The following is a 20,673-nucleotide window of genomic DNA, read 5'->3' as shown; positions in this document are numbered from 1 at the left end:
AGGAGGTGAAAGACCTATACCCTGAAAGCTACAAGACACTCATGAGAGAAATTAAGGAAGACACCAATAAATGGAAATACATCCTGTACTCATGGATAGGAAGAATTAATATTGTCAAAATGGCCATCCTGCCTAAAGCAATCTACAGATGCAGTGCAATCCCTATCAAAATACCAAAGGCATTCTTCAACGAACTAGAACAAATAGTTCTAAAATTCATATGGAACCACAAAAGATCCTGAATAGCCAAAGCAGTCCTGAGAAGGAAGAAGCTGGAGGGATTATGCTCCCTAACTTCAACCTTTACTGCAAAGCTACAGTAATCAAAACATTTTGGTACTGGCATAAGAACAGACCCATAGATCATGAAACAAAATAGAGAGCTGAGATATAAACCCACACATATATGGCCAATTAATATATAAGAAAGAAGCCATGGATATACAATGGGGAAATGACAGCCTCTTTAGCAACTGGTGTTGGCAAAACTCAAGAGTTTTTGTTGGCAAAAAGCAACATGTAAGAGAATGAAACTGGATTGTTGTCTAATTCCATACAAAAAGTAAACTTGAAATGGATCAAAGACCTCAATGTAAGTCATATAACCATAAAACTCTTAGAAGAAAAATAGGCAAAACTCTCTTGAATATAAACATGAGCAACTTCTTCCTGAACACATCTCCTCAGGCAAGGGAAACAAAAGCAAAAATGAACAAATGGGACTGCATCAAACTAAAAAGCTTCTGTACAGCAAAGGACACCATCAATACAACAGAAAGGCATCATCCTACAGTATGGGAGAATATATTCGTAAATGGCCTATCCGATAAAGGGTTAATATCTGAAAAATAAAAAGAGCTCACATGCCTCAACACCTAAAAAGCAAATAACCTGATTAAAAAATGGGCAGAGGATCTGACAGACACTTCTCCAAAGAAGAAATTCAGATGGCCAACAGACACATGAAAAGATGGTCCACATCACTAATTATCAGGGAAATGCAAATTAAAACCACAATGAGATATCACATCACACCAGTTAGGATGGCCACTACAAAAGACAAGGAGTAACAAATAATGGCAAGGATGCGGAGAAACAGGAACCCTTCTAAGCTGTTGGTGGGAATGTAAGTTAGTTCAACCATTGTGGAAAGCAATATGGAGGTTCCTTAAAAAACTAAAAATAGAAATACCATTTGACCCAGGAATTCCACTCCTAGGAATTTACTGAAAGAAAAGAAGATCCCTGATACAAAAAGACATATGCACCCCTATGTTTATCACAGCACTATTTACCATAGCCAAGTTATGGAAGCAACCTAAATGTCCATCAGTAGATGAATGGATAAAGAAGAGATGGTACATATACACAATGGAATATTATTCAGTCATAAGAAGAAAACAAATCCTACCATTTGCAACAACATTGATGGAGCTAGAGGATACTGTGCTCAGTGAAATAAGAGAAAGACAAATACCAAATGATTCCATTCATTTGTGGTGTATAACATCAAAGCAAACTTGAAGGAACAAAACAGCAGCAGACTCACAGACTCCAAGAAGGGACTATTGGTTACCAAACGAGGGTGGGTGGGAAGGGAGGGAGAAAGGGATCAAGGGGCATTATAATTAGCATTCAAAATATAGGTAGGTAGGTCACAAGGAAGGCAATATAGCATGGAGAAGACAAGTAATGACTCTATAGCATCTTATTATGTTGATGGATTGTGATTGCAATGGGGTAGGAATTGATAATATGGGTAAATGCTGAAACCACAATGTTACTCATGTGAAACCTTCATAAGGTTGTGTATCAATGATACCTTAATTAAAAAATATAAATTAAAAAAAAACTTACTCTGAAAATTTATCAATGCTTTTATGAGCCCAGTATTTCTGAACAGTATCTGAGGTAGTGAATAACTACAGATACTGTCTTTCTCAAATCTTTGTGCATCTTTCAGTTGAGATGTTTAATGTGTTAATATCACTTCTCCTTCCAATAGAAAGTTGTTATTAAAAGATTTGGTGTGTCCTACAATGCATCCTGTGTCAAGGAAATTTTTTAAATGATTTGATGTGCTTTAGAGAAAAATGGGGCAATTTGTGCAACCGAGCCCTGGGAGTGATTCTCTGGCAAATGATCACTAGAGCCTGGTTGTGGGGCAAGGGCATTCATAAGTGAGACTGTGTGCGGGTGTGGGGGCATGGTTGGGGTAGCTGGATTTCCCTGAAATGAAAGTGGACTGCCAGATCTCAAAGGCATGTTAGTTGTTTTCATTGACTGAATCCAGAACATCTGGGTCTTTCTACTTTTCCCCATAAAATGAGCTCCCTCTTCTCCCTGCCTTCTTCCCCTAGACCTTTTCTCTCCTTCCCTTCTTTACCTTATAAAGGCAAATAGTGTCCTCAAACCTGAAGCCAAAACAAAACAAAGTTATGAAGGATTACAGGAGAGTTTGTTCTTATTGCTTTCATCCATATTGAATCCTGAAGACTGTTGACATCAACTGAAAAAGAAATACCTAAAATCATTTACAGCGCATGTCCTTCCTAGTCCTCAGGCAGGCGCAGGGTGGGGTTGGGGGAGAGCCTCATTTTACATGGAGGCCAGCCCTGGCAAACAGTTGAAAGACTTGACCAGCATAACATTATTAAACATGGCAGTGAGAAAAGGGCTGTGGGGCTCTGAGGGGTCTCCCAGACTGGCCACCAGGCCCTGGTGAAGTTCTGTGTGCTCCACCCTACTGTGCACCTTTCCCACCCCCCTTGTGAACACCCGCCTCAGTGCACACCCCTCCAACAGATGCACCTGCTTCAGTGCACACCCCTCCCTGTGTGCACATGCCCCCATGTGCACACCCAGCCACATGTGCATCTACCCTAGTGTGCACCCTTCTCCATGTGCACCCCTCCCCATGTGCACCTGGCTCCATGCACATCCATCCCACTATACACCTGATCCCATATGCAACTGCCCCCTGTGTGCCCTTGCCCCCACGCCCACCTGGCCCCTGGAGCACACCCACCCCGTGCATGTGTGGATGCAGAGATGGCTTTATGGCTGAGGAGCAGGGAGGAATTGGGAGGTATTGCTGATCTGCCAAACGCCAAGGATAGAGCAAAGAGGGGAAAGATAAGTGGAAGTAATGACCGGGAAAACACCAAACTGGTGGGAAGGTGCTAGGTGCGTGACTTCTGGGGCACATGAGGAAATTAAAAAAAATATTTCCAAGCTGATTTAATTGATGAGAGGTAGGGGTGCCTGAATTTGACTAATTTATGACATAATTTCATAAGAAATCTAAATGAAGATTTTCTTACAACTAGTTGAATAAAAAGCATTTGTCTGTTTCTTTAGTCTTCACTTTTGCCAGGTAAGTTTTTAAGCGTTGCATTTAATATCACTAACATTTTATGTTGATTTGCCTAAAATTAAGTGTATGTTAAGCAGTTTGCAGCCAGTAACAGAATTTTTAACAGGAGATAAATTCTCTGATGTTTATTTGATGGCTTGGAGGGCTTGTCCATAGGTTTTAAATTGTGTTTTCCTACAGGTGATTTGATTTAGAGCGGGTGTTGGTGTCCTTTTTTGTGTGACCTACTGTGATTGGAATGCTTTGACAGAATAAACCAAATGGTGGACAGTTGGGGAATCCCATAGTCTGAGTATACATTTGCAGAAAGTGTAACTACCACATGCAGATCTGTCTTGCTGTTCTTACAAATGGGTTAATTTTTCTCATTTGGAAAGTGAAGCAGACAACTGTTACTTCCTTGATTCTTAAACCTGTTCCAGTGAACAGGCCATGATGGGAGGTGAACATGGTTGGGGGTGACGAGTGTGACATTTTGTCGTCTTCTAGTCAGACTGCTGTGCTATTTTAAGTTCCTCAGCCTGGAAAGAGCTGCTGGAAAGACTGATTCCTAGTTGTGCCCTAGTAAATGTTTTCAAAATATTTTTTCAGGCAGCTTGGGACCAGGGTGTTTTGAATAGCTTGTTAAACAGACTTTTAAGAGGTAGAACCAATTAGCACTACTGAGTCGTGTTTAAATGTTGACTAGATTCATGAGACTGTGCTGGAAAATAAATTGCAAACTTGAGTTATGTGTGACATTTTAAATGAGCTTTTTGTCCTTAAAATCACTTTTCCTGAGCCGGTAATGACCCAGCTTCTCCCTTTTTTTTCTTGCTAGTCACCAAGCTTTAGAGCACTAGGCCGGCCTTCCCAATGCTCGAACATACTCCTTTTTTAGAAATGAAAGTACCTGGTCTCTGTGATACATAGCTGTGAGTCATTCAGTGGATTATATTAAAGAACTATAAAAGCATGCTTCAAGATAGCTTTTCACGTTGTTCCAGAACACAGTCTAAATTTGGACTCATTTGAATTTGAAGTGAAAGGCCATATCCTTGGTCTCCAGTGGAACATTCTCGTCGATGCTTCTCTGCTGTGGTGCAGGCAGCGTCAGCCTCACCTGGACGGAGGCATGTGGCTTTGCTTGTATTCACCTTTGATGACAGCCCCTCTGCATGTATCAGTAACCAATGTCTGGTGTTGGAGACTTTCAGACATAAAGAAATAGCCTCCTGGTTTTGTCATGCCAGCACTGTTTTCATGGTGGATAAACCTATGTTTATTCAGAGTTATATGTTACTGTTTAGTAGTATTTGGGCAAGTTAGAACATGAGTGCTCGGTAACACCAAGATGTGTAAATGTGAGAAAGTCTTGAGATGAAAAAGTTGGCTGGGACAGCCTAAAGTGATGAATGGCAACTTGATAAAACTTTATGGAATGTTAGTTTTGGTCTTTTTTTATTTGTTTGCAGTTTTGGTCTTTCTAATGTGTCTACTTAGAGCATCAAAAACAGGACATCTATTAAGTACGGGAATGTATTATATGCTATTTCCCCCGACCATTTCAGAGTGCAGTATATGGTATCAATAAGGACTTGCAAATGCCCAGCCTACAGTTAATAGGAGCAGTAAGAGTTTTTAATAAAAAGCAAAAGTTACCAGATAGTTTTTGTTTTGTTTTGTTTTGTTTTGTTTTGTTTTGTTTTGTTGGTGTTGGAGACTCTAAGGTAGAAGGAGAATTGCCATTCCCTCTGCATTACCATGACATTGTAAACATTTGTGTCATGAGCTTTGTTTCATTCACTTTTACTGCCCACAGTCCTGAGCATGATTTCTGGCATACAACTGGCTCTCGGTCAAGGTGTACCTTTGAATCTATGTTTTTGAAATATTATTGTGCCAAGGCATGTGTATAGTAGTCATAGTCCTGTGACTTAATCTGAACAAATTTTTTCTTTTGTTGTTAGTTTTTGAATTTATGAACAAAAATTGAACATTTGTAATGGGATTTGGCATTTGAATTTTCATTTAAAATGGATTGCACATAGAAATCTTGTTGAGTAAAAAGGTGATATGAATATGTATTTTGCTTTATGCGGAGTACTTTAGGGGATTATTGTTTAGGTGTCACATTTTGTGAGGTTTTCTGATTATTAAAATGTATTTTCTTATAAAACAGTGACAGAATGAGGCATGGGGGAAGGTAGGAGGAAGGAATCATTAAAATACTAAAGGAAAGGCTTACACCTTTTTTACAGGATAAATGTGTTTTGTGATTGAAGTTTTTGTTTATTCGGCTGCTGAGCCAGTCCGATGGAGCTGGAAGCAGATTCTGCTCTCTTAGATCGGCTGATAGGAAGCTTGAATCCGTCTTTGCTTTTTTCATAATTATAACCTTGCTTTCTCCATGTCCGCTGAGAAGTCAGACTGGAACATCATCAGGATGGACTGTAACTTCAGATTTGTGAATACAGATTTTATAAAATCACTAGTGTTTTGTTTGTGACATCTTTCAGGTTACCCCAAATAAAAAGTTTAAAAAACTTTTGAGAAAAGGACAAACTGTGCACTTGTTGGAATGAGTAAATATTTTGTGGTAGTTTCAAGCGATCTTAATCATGATGCTAGCTACCTCTGCCCTTCTCTATGTCTGTATTACTCATGTATAAGCATAGCATTATCCCCATTCCACAGACGAGGACACTGAGGTACAGAGTAGCTAAGTAGCCTAAGGGATGGGATGGTTTGAACCTCGTCTGTGCTCATAACTACTAAGTTATAACTGTTTTAAACTAAGTATTTCAGTAGACATGAGTACAAGTTAAGTTTACTTTTATGTGACTTATAAAATCAGACCCATTATTTTCCATGCCTTATACAGAGTCTAATGTTATGAGAGGTGTTTCCTATTTTTGAAAGATTTTTCTGCCCTCATTTTCATCATTTTCCGCTGTGCCATTGCTGATAGCCTATAAATAGGGACTGTAAGGGAGAGAGAGGAAGGAGGCAGGCCTATCAGCATCAGCTTTCAGCTCCTCCTTTGCCCACTGATGCTTTTCAGTTTTCTGCTACAATTCCTCACCAGATTCCAGGCTTGTTTTGTGCATCAAACATATGTTGCTTTTCAGATTGGGACCGTTTGGGTAGGGAGAACCCGGTGATGTAGCTCAGGCTGAGATACTGTGAAGTGAACACTTTGGTAAGCCCATGCCCCTGTGTGTACATTAAATATATTTTTAGCAGTTGAGCTTGGCTCATTGTAGTGAAAATGTTTTTCCATGAATAATTCTCTAGTGTTGGTCTTGGGTTTTTACTATGAATGTTACAAGTTTAGCTCCAGTTCCCCTTTGAAAAACTTGTACACATTGCCCGTTTGATATAAGAGTTAAGGAATCAAATTACTTTTGAATTATGTTTATTTCTATTTGTAGCATTTAAGTTACTTTTTCTCTCTGGCAGTATAGTACTGTAAAAATGTGCCTGTATCCAAAATTATTCTCTTATAAACCCAAGCATTGGTGAGGATATTGGCCCATGACTTGTGTATAGCCTTTGTCTGCTTTTGAGTACCACACATGGAAGGCCGGTGCTTTGGCAGTGCCTAATACTGTCAGTGCTATATTTATTATCAAGTTTGGACTAAAATCCCTAGCCTGACTACAAGTGGAAAGTTTTGGAATTTTCATCACTTTATAAGCACCCAGAATTTCTGTAGAATTGGATTGGAAAGAGCTGGGAGAGGGTTAATCCCAAAAAACTCCAAATGGCAGTTCCTTTCTATCCTAAGTATGTGTCGAAGAATGCGTTGGATAACTCCCATCTGATCAAGGCCCTGCCTGGGTGGGTTCACGAGTGTGAGCAGTTCATTTCCGCGCTCTCAGCAGTGCATGTGGGGCCGCCTCTGCCAGCTGCCAGCTTAGGCCTCAGAGCTGTAGTTCCCGTGGGATCACAGAAGGCTGAGGTGCCGCTGTGGCAAGTCTTCAGGAGGTAGTTCAGATCTGGCGCAGGTGATTGGCCTGTTTTGGTCGACCAAAGCTAGTTTGCATAATGGTTAGTGAATTGATCCATGGAAAGAGAACGTTACAGGTTTGATTTGTAGGCTACGAATTTTGAATAGAGGGAAGGCGATCTCTACAGGGATTGCTTCCTGTGTCCCCTGTGGCCTCTGCTGACGCACGGCCCTGCGGTGGCCTGGGAGGTGCAGTGTGGACCGCACTGGGCAGGCCTGTGCAGCTTGTCGGGGCTCATTTGTGTACAGAGGCCTGGTCAGTGACAGGTGACATCAAATTTAGGCAGTCTGAAATAAAGCAACATCATCCGTAAGATCAACAACTTACACAAATACTTTTTAAAAATATTGGTGTATCTCTTTGTTCATAAGAGATCATTAAAAAAAAGTATGTGAGCAAAATATGTCTCTTCCTATAAGAAATCTGAGTCTGTTGGAGGAGAGACTGGAATTGGCTCCTGAGAAGCTTCAAGCTTGTGGCCTCCCCACAGACACACATGCTCTTTTGTAGGCTGGGATATTGCATTTACTCAATTCTTGGCTGTTAAATGATCCAGGCACATGAAATTTCAGCATAAATATTTCTTTAATTTGCTTTCTCTGTTTGCCCCTAAATTACTCATTTGAAGACTGACAGATGCTCAGGGCAGTGACTTTTTGAACTTCTGGTCCTTTGCAAGTACCTGGCTCCCCTATCTTCAAAAAACTCACTAAATTAAAAAAAAATTCATTCTCCAGAGGAAGTGAATAGCTGTCCTCATCCACTCAGAAGTATCTCAGGACAAATTTGCATACACTCCCCCTCATTTGACACCCGTAGCTTTTAGAAAGAAAGCTAGATAGCCCTACAGAGTAATATGATCAGTTTGTATCCACACAAGTTCTTCTAGGATTTCCCTTCTGAATTAGGCAACAATACTCTTTCCCTGAGATTGATACATATATAATTAATGAACTACCCCAGCCAGTCCTGGAAAGGGAGCAGTGGCAGGCAGAACATTTTGGCCTCTGCAGTGACCCCATCTGCCAGCAGGAGGGACACAGGGCTTGGGAAACCCTGCACTGTGTCGTACTGACCAGTAGTCCCATCCATTGTATGTCTACATCCGGGTCCCAAGGCTGGTATATTAAAGTTTCCATATCAAAAAAGCCAATTTGACCTAGTTGGCATTTATGTATGTTACAGTCTGCATCCACAAACTTTAAAAAAAAAACTTTCTCTCAAAATTAGAGGTAAGTTATTGTCGACAAAAGTCACTTTCTGGCCCTGCACTGCACATTTAGGATTCTTTTACCACCGTTTGAGAATGGGCACAGCAAACTGTCCACTTATTTTCATCACTGACACATAGAATATAATTTACAGTATTTTCTTAGAAAAGTGATTAAATCACAGGTGAAGTGAGTAGGAGAGTTAATTCTGATGATAAAGTAGACAGTAATCAGGGTTTGCAGAAGTAAGCCACAGTCAGGCATTTGCAGACTGGAAAAGACCATCACAGTGGAGAGTTCTTGCATCTTCATACACCTTTCTCACACTAGTAGTTCTGCTTCACCATGAAATCCTGAGTTTGTTAATTGACCTCTTTGTAGTCAATAACAGCCCTAAATCGTTTTTTATTGTTTAATGTTTGCTTTCTATTTCTTTTTTTACACTGAACTTATCAGGGGATGTTGGCATATCAAAGATATGAAAAAATAGAGTTTAGAAAGTGTAATAAAGATAGAGTTAGGTGTTACTGTATACTAATGTAAAAGAGTTCAGAAAGAATGTAGCATTTGATCTTCAGAAATAATGTGGTTATATTTTAAAGAAGATAAACATTTAGCATTCAGAATACTAGTAACGACGACAGTGATGATGACAGTAATAAGGAACGCTTATTTATTGAGTGATATATGTATTATTTCAAATGAAGTGTCCTCAGTAGCTTCTTGGAAGCCTAAAGTAGATTACCAAACTGTTTGTCCTAGAAACCAGGATATTTTTAAGAATGAAGGGAGTGGTATTAATAACTATGCTGGACACAGGTATAAATTAGAACTGCCTCTAAGACAGTTAATAAAAAGAATGCAGCGGGACCTCCTTACTAAACTATCTTTGGCCTTTCCATGAACATTTCAAGTCAAGAATAGAAGGGGGGAGGATCCATTTATTAGGAGTACATCAGCTCACTGGATTTGGCTTGTCATTCCTTTGATTGAGCTAAAATTCTGTACAGACGTTACCCATCCTCAGAGCTTAGTTTGGATTGTCCTTAAAATCAAAGTTTAAAAGGCTTGAGTGTGGTGTTGGCTTATTTTTATGATGGTTTACTGCTAGAAATGATTACTTTGCAAGGTATGGTTTACTTTGAAAGTAAAAGTGATTATAGTTAAGGAAAAATGCTGTACATGTCATTGTTTTTAACAATTTAATGAAATTTGGAGAACTCTGGATATTTTAGAAAGCTTTCTGCTGGTGGTAGGAATAAAATGGTCCTGGGAAGTAACTCAGAAGTCTTTGTCATTAATTGCTTAATTATGAGTTCAGATTTGGAAATTTTGTCTTTCTGTGCAGCTTCTATTAGTAACTGTTTTGAACTTGTTTATTGTGTGAGATATATTTTTGATTATTTTATGCAGTAATTAAAATGATGTGGGTGGTAGAGTAATACTATAAAAAAAGTCATGACACAGAAGGATGTTAACTATCAGTAAATACATAAAACAATTTACAAAATGGTTAATTCTATTTTTAGGAGAAAGTGTATCCATGAGTACATGAAAACAGATCAAATGGTGTGATGATAAATTACTATATTTAACTGATTATTTGAGGATTAGTGGAATTTAAATTTACTTCCCTTTGATGATAAATTGACTGGATTTTCTGTTCATGTACACTTAAAATATAAAAATTATCCTTTTTCTTTCACAAAAGTTCTGTATTCTGAAGGTGCTTAGTTCTTTATATTCAAGATGGTATTTCCAAATGACGGAATCATTCACTGTCATCTTGTTCTCGTGATGAGAAATGAGGTAAGTCACTGTATGTCATTCAGAAAATGCTGTGTAAACAGTCAGGCAATCATGTGGTTGGTTGGTGAATATAGTAACTTGTCTCCCTTCAGCTTCTTCGAACCCAAGTCTTCAGAGCATCTTATCTGACAAGGGTTTCTTTTTTATTATTTCCATGTACATTTATGAAATTGGGGAATAAGACCTCACCTGCTTTCTTATAGCCTCCACAGTACCACTTGATGGTGCTCATGAGGAGGATGCTGAGCCTACAGAAAACCATGGTGACCGTTCTACTGTGTGCTCCTGCCAGAATGTGCCTGCCTGGTAGAGACTCCCAGCCCAAATGCTTACCTGCTCCATCTCCGGACCGAACAGCCTGACGTAACCTTCGCTGGGCTTTCTCAGTATGGCCAGCAAGAACATTTGCTCCATTGGCAGCTCTCTCAACCTGGTCCAGCCCCAGGTCCAGCGAGCCATCTTCAGGCTTAGTCAATAAGCACAGCTCTGTGCCCTCAAATGTTGAGCATCTGTGCATTGTCATAACTAGCAGAAATCATCGCATGCATTGATAAGGGCCTTTCCACCCCCAAAGTTCCTTAAAAGTGAAACTTGTCTTTTTACTTCATGGCATGTATGTAATTTTATAAATTCATCTGATTCCTTATCGCTTCTGCCGTCCAGTTTAAATTCATCTGATTCCTATTGCTTCTGCCATCCAGTTTGATGTCTCTAAATATATATAAGGCAGCAGGGGTAGTTTGTTTTTCTTTTGTATTTCTGCTCTTTTTCAATTTTTTTCTTTAAAGTCTACAAATGGAAGTAAAGTAAATAAGGCATATATGACCTCATTTGATAGTATAAAAAGTTTATAATAATCATTTTCTTTCTTCATTGTTATGCAGGTGCCCCATTAGGTGGAGAGGTTGGAGAAAGGTGAGGAATTTAAGGACTTGATTCATTTTTAAGTTAAATGTTAGTCAGTAGGTATCTCTGGATATCTAGATAGTAATTTAAATTTTAGAATTCATGTTTCAAGGGAGGGATGTCATTCTAGTGCTGCTGAAATAAACAATGCATGATGAATATGTGTGTTGCAGTTTGGCATCGCTGGAGGCAGAGTCGGCAGTGTTAAATAACTTAATGGAATATTAGCAGAAGAATATAGTCTTAATAGATTTAGACCTGTATTTATTTTTACAGAAAGATGTCCACCATGTATATATACACATATATGCATACATATGTAAAACATGTTGAAATAATGTAAGACACCCAGAAATGTTGCAAAAATTGTACAAAAATCCTGTGAATGTTTCACCCAGATTTCCCAGATGTTAATATTTTACTACCCTTATTAGATCATTCATGTCCCCTTCTTTCTGTATTTTATGTATTTCCATCATCATCTAGAAAAGCTTTTTTCCCCCTGAAACATTTGTAATAAAGTTTTGGATGTGAGATTTTCCTACCTCCAGAAATCACAACGTGTTATTTCCTAAGACGAAGGACATTCTCTTATATACTACAGTAAAATTGTCGAAATCGGGAAAATTACATTAATGAATACTGTCATCTAATTTACAGACCTAATCACATTTTGTTAGTTTTCTCAGTAACATCCTTCACCTGGTGCAGGGCCTGCTCAGGGTCATACCTGCATTCAGGTCATGTCCGTTTAGACTTCTTTAATCTGGAAAGTTACTCAGTCTTTCCTCATCTGTCAGGCCTTGAAAGTTTTGAAGAATACCACCTAGTTAGTTCTACCATCTTGAATATCAAGAACTAAGCACCTTCAGAATACAGAACTTTTGTGAAAGAAAAAGGATAATTTCTATATTTTAAGTGTACATGAACAGAAAATCCAATCAATTTATCATCAAAGGGAAGTAAATTTAAATTCCACTAATCCTCAAATTAATTCCACTATCTAATTTGTTGAATGTTCCTCAATTTGGATTTGTGTGATATTTCCTCATGATTAGATTCAGACTATGTATATGTTAGAAATGCTCTGGAAGTAGCAATACGTTCTTCCCTGTGCATTGTATCAGGAGGACACACAATGTTGATATGCCCAATACATGGTCTGGTAGCATTAGCCTTGATCACTTAGGATGGTTCCTACCATCTAAATCTCCTTTGTAAAATAACTTTTCTCATCATAATGAGTATCTTAATCATAACCAATGAGTGGATTTTCTTTAAAACAGTATATCTCATTTCTCATCATGCTTTCTCACCTATTTTATACCCATGGATGATTTTTGCCCGAAATAATTACTCTGGTGTTTGCCAAATGGTGATTTTCTAATTCCTTCACTTATTCTACTTTTATTAGTTGGAATCCTGAAAGAGGTTTCCCTTTTTTTATTAGATATATTTGTTTATATCAGAGTAGGCTCATAGAAAAATCTGTTTATTATTTATGTTGTTATCATTATTTTTGCTCAGATTCTTTTAGGTTGGCCAGTAAGTGTCTGTTCAACCTTCACCTTATCCTGAGCACTTCCTAAGCACTTCCTAAGCACTTGCTAGCTTTTTATGAGCACTTGCTTTTTTGTCTATTTTAGTTGGTGGTATGTGTGTATGTGGAATCAATGTTTTATCTAACTTACGTATCTGTCTATATAAAATTTTAAAACTCAGCTTTATTTAAATGTTAGTGATGGTTGCCTTTGGATCATGAGATAGCTATATTTTTTTTCAGAAAAAAAATTGGCCATATTTCATGTATATTACTTTCATCAGAGGGAAAAAGGCTTTTAAAAAAAACAGCTAAGATTAGTTATGATTGGAATCACATATTTTTAAGTCTATCATTTGGGGATGTTCTGGTTTACACCATGCATTATATGTGAAATGGAGCACTTCACTAATTGCCAGTCTAATGAGTTGAAATAACTATTCTACCTTTGGAAGTTAAGTCATGATAACCTATGCTCTAATCTTTTTTTGTGACAAATGAGCTATCTAGAAGGTCAAGTGAATTACCCACAGTCACAGAGAGTAAATTGAGAGTAAATTTAATGTTCTGGCTCTGAGTCCATTGTTCTTAGAAAACTCTTAGTATTGTCTTCAGTTTTGTTAACCATCTTCTAGTTACAAGGTACTGTATAAAGTGTTAAAGAGCCTTAAGTTTAAATTTGTATGTGCCACTCATTGCATAATATTGCAAAGCTTTATATGCAAGATTTAATCAGAGTCCATTTGGCTATGGTTGATGATTAACAACTTCAAGTGACTCTTAAGTGGGTTCTTAGTAGACCATGGTCATGAAATGCTGGTTAATCTGCTTAGTGCTCATCTTGTAATTACACTGTTATTCTATAATTGTAAAAACATAGTTGGATTGAAAAACCGGAGGGCTGGTAAATTTGTGCCAATTATTTAAATTTGTAAATTTTCTCTGGAATGAACACATAGCCTGCCAAGAGACAGAAGTTGTTACTTGTGCATTGTTAAGTAACATTTGTTGAATGTCAAGAAGCCTTCCCTGACCCCCAGGTCTTGCTCTGATACCCCCCCCCCACCCCCATCCTCTCAGTGAATATCCTCGGTCATTCACTCATATACATGTATGTGTTGTTCCATCTTCATCCTTAGCTCCAGACACAGTGCCCTTCACACAGCAGGGGTGCAGTGAACATGAGAATGCCCTTCACCCTGTGCAGTGGTGTCTTGTAGAGGTGTACCACATACTTGACAACTGTTAAGGATCTGAGCTTTTTTACCCTACTTGCAAGCTGAAAGATTAGCCTGCCGCACTTTGATAGACACTGGCAGAAGACATGAGACTCATGGGTCAGAGACAAAGGACTTATTACTCAAGGTAGTAACAGTAGTTGTGGCACCAGCATTTTTTGGCACCAGTTCTCCAAGATCCACAGAGTGACATGCAGAAGGCCAGGTGACACTTGTACAGGCAGTGGATTGCATTATAGGAGAAGAACCCTAAACCTAAGGAGCCTGAATTTTTTATACTGGATTGAAGCATGGTTGCTCTTTGCTTTGGAAGGAGATACTGTCTCTATTTTCTAAGTCTGTTTGCTGTAAACACCATACTTGTAATGATGGTCTAGAACAAAGGTAATCAAGTCAGTACCTCTGCTTGCATGGTACATATAACTGCAAGAGATCTCTGGTCTTCACCAGGGATCTACCAACGTATACATTGTGGAAATTTAGAAAACAAAAGAAAAAAGTCACTGCAATGCTTCCATTCTAAGATAAAATTTTGAAATATATACTTCAGGGTTTTATCATCATAGAGATGTTTTTATATAGCATGTATTCATAAAAATTGGTAATACTGTACACTATAACTTATAACTTCATTTTTTTCAGCTAGCACTATATTATGCCTGTTTTCCTTTCCCAGCTGTCAGTTTCTTCTTGACATGGTAAAGCATCTTTGCCCAGTCTTCTGGACCTTTGGGTCCTGCGGTCTGCCTAGCACTTAATTGTACTAAATTTAGAATCAGATTGTACTAAATTTTAGAAATTCAAGAGGTTTCAGATTGTTTGGTCCAACCTTTTCATTTAAGGTTTCATTTAATGTAATTATATTTCACCGAGACCTCCATATCCTTAATATGGAACTTTAATGGTGGGACTTTGGGACAATGGAAGAAGTTGGTGAGTTAGCTCCATTGCTTGGGTGATTCTGTTCTGACATTGTACTGTTAAGTATGAGGACCTTTACATTAGGCTGCGGTTGAATTGTGCCAGTCTGGGGTGTGGTTCTTAAAACCCCTTGATCTTGCCTCATCAAACCCACACTTGACAACTATGGACTGAACTCCAGGGACCAGTTTTGCTTATACCTGGAACCTCAGAACCTGTCTGGAATCAGACTGGTTGTCATGGGACTGTGTGCCACAGAGTTCTGGAAAGTGCTTGCCCAAACAGGAGTTATTTTAAACATTATTTTTCCAATCAGACTGAAGACTTTGTGAGTAAAGGCAAGATAGTTCATTTGCAGACATGTACTTACTTCAGTTCATTAAAACCTATGGAAAAATATTTTCTTGAAAAGCACCCACTAAACCTGGAAGTCAAGATGTTAAATATTCCCATTTCTAGGTTCCACTAAAGACAATTGTGAAATATTCTATAAATAGAATTTGCCTTGATTAAAACAAAAATGTTTACCAGTATTAGATTTTGGATTATTAAGGTAGAATTGCTAAATTCTGAGCAATTCTTTTGAAGGGCATAAGGCTGTCTTACTGGCTTTCAAGAAAATATTTTTCTTTGTGGAATGATTAAAAGCCTGTTAGTTCCTGGAAAATTAAAATGACATGCAGTCTTCAACTGTAAAACATTAGAAGTGATTGTTGTTATTAAGGATTATTTTTACTCCTGCTGTTGTTCTCTTGAGTGGACTTTGTGGAGAAGATACCTGAGAAGCTGTTGGGGCCATGGTGTTAGGTATCTTCATTACCACCTCTTTTTCCCCTGGTCCTCCCCTGCCCTCCCCTTTTATCCCAAAGTGGGATATTTGTGGAGTGGCGGCATCCTCACTACCAGAGCTTTGCTGGCCTTCATCATAACCTCATTTCCAGTTGGTGTCTTAAAGCATATTTTCCCTTTGGGCTGACATTCCCCCTGCTAGGCTTTGGGTTCTAAAGTTAGATGTGGTGCCAGTGCTCTTGCCCAGACAGCAAGATTGGGAAGGACCTGTCAGAAGGAGAGAGCATGGCCAATATCAGGGTGCCAGATGTAGATGGTTGTGGCCCGGAGGCCCCCCTGATGGCATGCCACCCAGGAGTCAGCACACCCTCTGACCAGAGCGGGGTGGTGGCAACTGTGCCGGCCACCAGCCATTATTCAGACCCCGGCTTTAGTCCCTCCACAGGGTGGAGAACCAGCCGTGGTTTCCTGGGGGCTCTGCCTTCTGGCCAGGGCCCTGCCCACACCCATTGCACTCTGTTTATCAAGGGCGCTTCTTCACTCCTCAGGGCCCTGCCCCTCTTCCATCCTCCCACAGCCTTAGGTGTCAGCAAGAGTCACTTGCTCCAAGTTTTCTCCAACTCTTCAGACCAGGGAACTCTCTGTTAGATGCTTCACAGGATCCAGTCCTGTGCCTTTAATTGTACTTGTTTTTTGAACCAAGATTTATTGTGTTGATTGTATGTTTAATTTCAGTCCCTCCTGTAAGATGGGCATGCTTCTTGGGGGAGGGAGTAAATGTCTGTACTTCATATCGTGACTCCCTGGGCCTAGGACATGTTGGCACGTTATCAGTGTCCTTAAATCTTTGACTAATGGCTTGGACCAGGTATTTTCCCGTTGGGCCTGGGCTGACCTAGAAATTGGTGGGCCAGATCTGCAAGTAGATTGAAGGATCTGCCAGCTGCAGAGTTGCTGGGAGAGGCCAATGCAAGTGCAATATGGTGAGGGTCTGGTGGAAACATATCTAAGACAGCCTTTCGTCCAATTAGCGTTCTCCTCCTCTCGCTTTCTGCTTTGGCATCATTCCTAATGTTAAATAATACTTTCTGTTCCAGCATATGAACAAATAAACCATTTAGTGAGTTAATTTTTCTTTGCTTTTGTTAAATGACTGAGTTTTTGCTTTTTCTTAGCAAAAAATTCTATTTCCATGTTAAATGATGTTTAAAAAATAAGCATTATTTCAAAAATAATTGTATCCAAAAGGAAAACTTATTTTTGACCTCCTATTTGTTTTCAAGTAGCTTAAGATTTTGCTTCTGTTTACCATACAACATAAGTACAATAAGTTAAAATTGTGCCCAAGCCGTACCTGTGTTTTTGGATTAAACATGCTTTTAAATAGGATTTCTAACACTGAGTTGGCTACAGTTAAATGCATTGTATTTTGAGTGTAATGCTTTGCTCAGGTCATGTCCTATAGTTTCTAATAATGTTTGGCTGCATTATTTGTTAATTTTGAAGATTAGGTGTAATTACTCTGATAACAGAACCTTTCCCTGGAAGGTAGGAGAAGCTGAGGTTTGAGATGATCTCTCACTTGGATAAAGGAAAAAAGGCTATTTTTTTTTTTGCTTCACTTCAGTAAAATTTACTTTGAAAATACTATGAATTCTGCTCATTTATGAGCTCTGAATAAATTGCCCCTTTTTCTTAAAATACAGATTGTCTGCAAATCTCAAGAACTACATTAAGTAAAAGGAAAAACACAGAAGTGATTGAAAGTTTGGGTGCAGAGGTATGTGGGTGGACTGAAACAGTAGTCACCTTAACTTTGCTGAAAGTTTCAGGAAAAAAGATAAAGCCCTGTGTAACTCCAGGGGGAAAATCCCAGGGCAAAATACCTTTGAAACTGAAATTCGTCAAAGGGAGAAATAAAGTTTATTTTTTACAGATACTCATCCACCTCTGTTCCCCATGTCTCTCGCGACCAGGCTGCAGAAAAAGAAGCCCCCACCCCACCTCTCCAGTCCAGATAAGCCCTTTGCTAGCCCTTGTAATTACCTATTCATATAGAGATGGACCCCTCTCCACCCTCGCAAATACATACTGTGTGGAGATGCACTAAAGCCAGGTGAGAGATTCTGGAAAAAATTGCAATTTTACCCACAGGCCACCCCTCTAGAAATCATGCCTCGCAATCTACTCATTCTCCATCTTCCACAGTGGCCCCTGTGAGAGAAAACTGGAACACTGTAACCAGACCAGTAACATAAAATCATGATAATCCTCAAGTCGGAGGCTTCAGCTAGGTTCAAAGTCCTATGCAGATTAAGTCCACAGCTTGCCCATTCCACAGGCAGGCAGTAGCTGAGCAGGTAGGAAGTTCAGAGCAGTCATCACACAGCAGCTGCAGCCAGGGGGGCATCCAGACCACAAGAACTGATGGAGAAAATAATCTTAAGGGCAATAAGATACATGTTTTAATGACACCAGCATAGGCAGATCTTGTCCTTCGAGTAGGATATGTGGAAGACAGTGGTCCAGTGATAGGACAGTGGTGGGAATGGGATCTAATCTTGGTCTAGTATACCAGACTTTCACCCCTGCGCCCTGTGAGAGTTACAGATGGGTCAGTATATAGGGCTATGGGAGGTATGTGCACTGGCCATAAAGATAAGATAAAACTTCCCAGTAAGATTTTCTTACCTCCTGGACATTTTGGGTATACTACCATGATCTTTGGGGGTCACTCTGCTGTTACTCCAGGGATACACACAAGGCCAGCTTCCAGGCCTTTTCCCCAAGGTGCCAGAAGGGCCAGCCATCACTGATTCATGTGTCAAAATGTCCAGGGCCATGTCCATTCAACAGTTGTCTCCAGGGTTTAATGCAGTAGGGGCTGGCAGCAGGATGTTGCTCTGCTGGCCATATCCTGGCTTCAATAGCTCCTCTTTGGTTTGTACATACAGTTGTATGGGAGAGGCAGCAAGGTGTGTTAGCATATCCACAGGGCTCATGGCTCCTTTACGGGGCTTCTCATTCAAACTCCATAGTACTGTTCAAGGCGAACTGGCAAGCTCTGTAGACTATTGGTGTACGACTTCAGGCCAGATTTCAACAAACCATTGTACCTTTCTATCATGCTTGACCCAGTAGGGTTATATGGTACATGAAACACCCACTTTATTCTAATTGCTGCACCCATCCTTGTAACGCATGTCCAGTAAAGTGGGTGCCTTGGTCACTCCCAGTCACCTGCGGCCGGCCATAGGCTGCAAAGAGACGCTCTAGGCCTCTCTTGATGGTTTGCTGATCTGCACAACATGCAGGAAAAGCAACCAGTAGTCCAGTAGCCATGTCCACACAAGTCATGGAATACCAGTATTCTTCTGATATGGGCAGAGGCCCAGTATAGTCAGTCTATGTACCACCTGACAAGGGGTATTGGCCCCCTTACTATTGTCCCATGTTGCTGTGGGACTTGGTGTAAGTCCCTCTTAGAGCACACAAGGCACTCCTTCCGGGCTCTGCTGACGTCAAGGGTCAGCAGTAAGCCCCCCCCAATGGGCTACAGCCCACATTGCTGTTTGCCCCACGTGCAACAAATACTGATGTAACCAATTGGGCTGCATCAGAGGTAGGCTTTCCTTCAAGCCAGCTCACCTGGGCCAATGTGTCTGCTTCATCATTACCTGGGGATGCCAAAGGCAAATGGCCAGTTGCATGATACATGGTAACAGTCTTAGTCCGACCAGGGCTCATAGGTCTTGCCACAACTCCTGCCCCCAAAGGGGCCGGTGACCACCCATCCAGTTGGCATGGTACCATGTCGGTAGCCACAGGGTCAAGCCCCAATAGACAGCTCAGCTGTCAGTGCAGGCAACTATGGGGGAGGGCTCCTGGGTGATCACGAGCCATACTGCCCACAACTCAGTCCATTGGCTGCTCTTTCCCTTCCAGCCTCCATCAATAGTGTCTCAGTCTTAGGACGGAAAGCCACAGCCCTCCATTTTGGGGGCTGCCCATGACTGGAGCCATCTGTATACCAAGCATCTTCAGGTAAAGGGGCTTTTCCCTCCTGAAAAGGACTCTTGGTGACCAATGGCTCGAAAGCAAGTTCTTCCTGCTTTCCACTGGTATACATCACTGGTCCTAATAAGCATTGGAGTTCTCCACTTAAGGGGCTAGTAAAAAGGGCACTGCTTGCTGTAAATATGGCCATTGTAGGTGTCTGTGTCATGCCATTCTGTGGCCTTTGGGTCCAGTCTCGCACCCACCCCACAATGGAATAGGTGGTTATTACCTTGGTCGGAGCTCTTCTGGTGATGGGCTCCTTCGTCAGCAAGGCATGGTTCACAGCAGCCAGTTGCTTCTCTATCCAGGTGTACCGGACCTCTGCTCCTTTCCTTAGTTGTGACCAGAATCCCATAGGTTGGCGTGTCCATTCATGAGCATTACATGAGCATCTAGCTCACAGGGCCTTGATGAGTCCATTACATTCAAGGCCTGCATGACCTTGACTGCCCACTTGGCAGCAGGAAAAGCAGCTGCACATGCCTTATCCCAGTCCCACCTGATGTCCTTTCATACCAAACAGTATAAGGACTTCAGAATTTGTGCCAGGTGCAGGGTAACACTCTCCAGTAGCCCAAAAGACCCAAAAACTCTTGTAATACTGCCACAGTGGTAGGGGTACAGAAAGCCTGGACCTTGTCTGTGACTGCTTCTGGAATAACTTTAGTTTTAGCCGACCAGACAACCCCCAAGAACTTTGCTGACAAACCAGGTCCCTGAACCTTGGTGCTGTTCACAGCCCATCTTTTCTCCTGTAGATGTTGCAGCAGTCTAGGAACTGCCCCTTCTAAATCTACAAGAGAACCAGATGTGAGCATAATATCATTAATGT

At 40.4% G+C, this 20,673-nt stretch overlaps 1 protein-coding gene and 1 long non-coding RNA gene across 9 annotated transcripts in view; both read left to right on the top strand.

The window, feature by feature from the left end:
• TRIO (trio Rho guanine nucleotide exchange factor) overlaps nt 1–20,673 on the top strand; it is a 340,446-nt gene that overhangs the window by 35,525 nt on the left and 284,248 nt on the right. The gene's annotated exons all lie outside the window — the stretch shown is intronic.
• Nucleotides 1,620–20,673, top strand: part of LOC140849655 (uncharacterized) — a 44,119-nt gene continuing 25,065 nt past the window's right edge. The window contains exons 1-2 of the long non-coding RNA XR_012131788.1: nt 1,620–10,388; nt 11,273–11,303. This is a non-coding gene — a long non-coding RNA (uncharacterized lncRNA). The remainder of the gene's footprint in view (nt 10,389–11,272; nt 11,304–20,673) is intronic.

The sequence above is a fragment of the Manis javanica genome, chromosome 1 (genome assembly GCF_040802235.1).
Source record: "Manis javanica isolate MJ-LG chromosome 1, MJ_LKY, whole genome shotgun sequence".
Classification (NCBI taxonomy): domain Eukaryota; kingdom Metazoa; phylum Chordata; class Mammalia; order Pholidota; family Manidae; genus Manis; species Manis javanica.
Note: the sequence above shows the minus strand (reverse complement) of the source record. Positions and strands in the feature narration are given on the sequence as shown.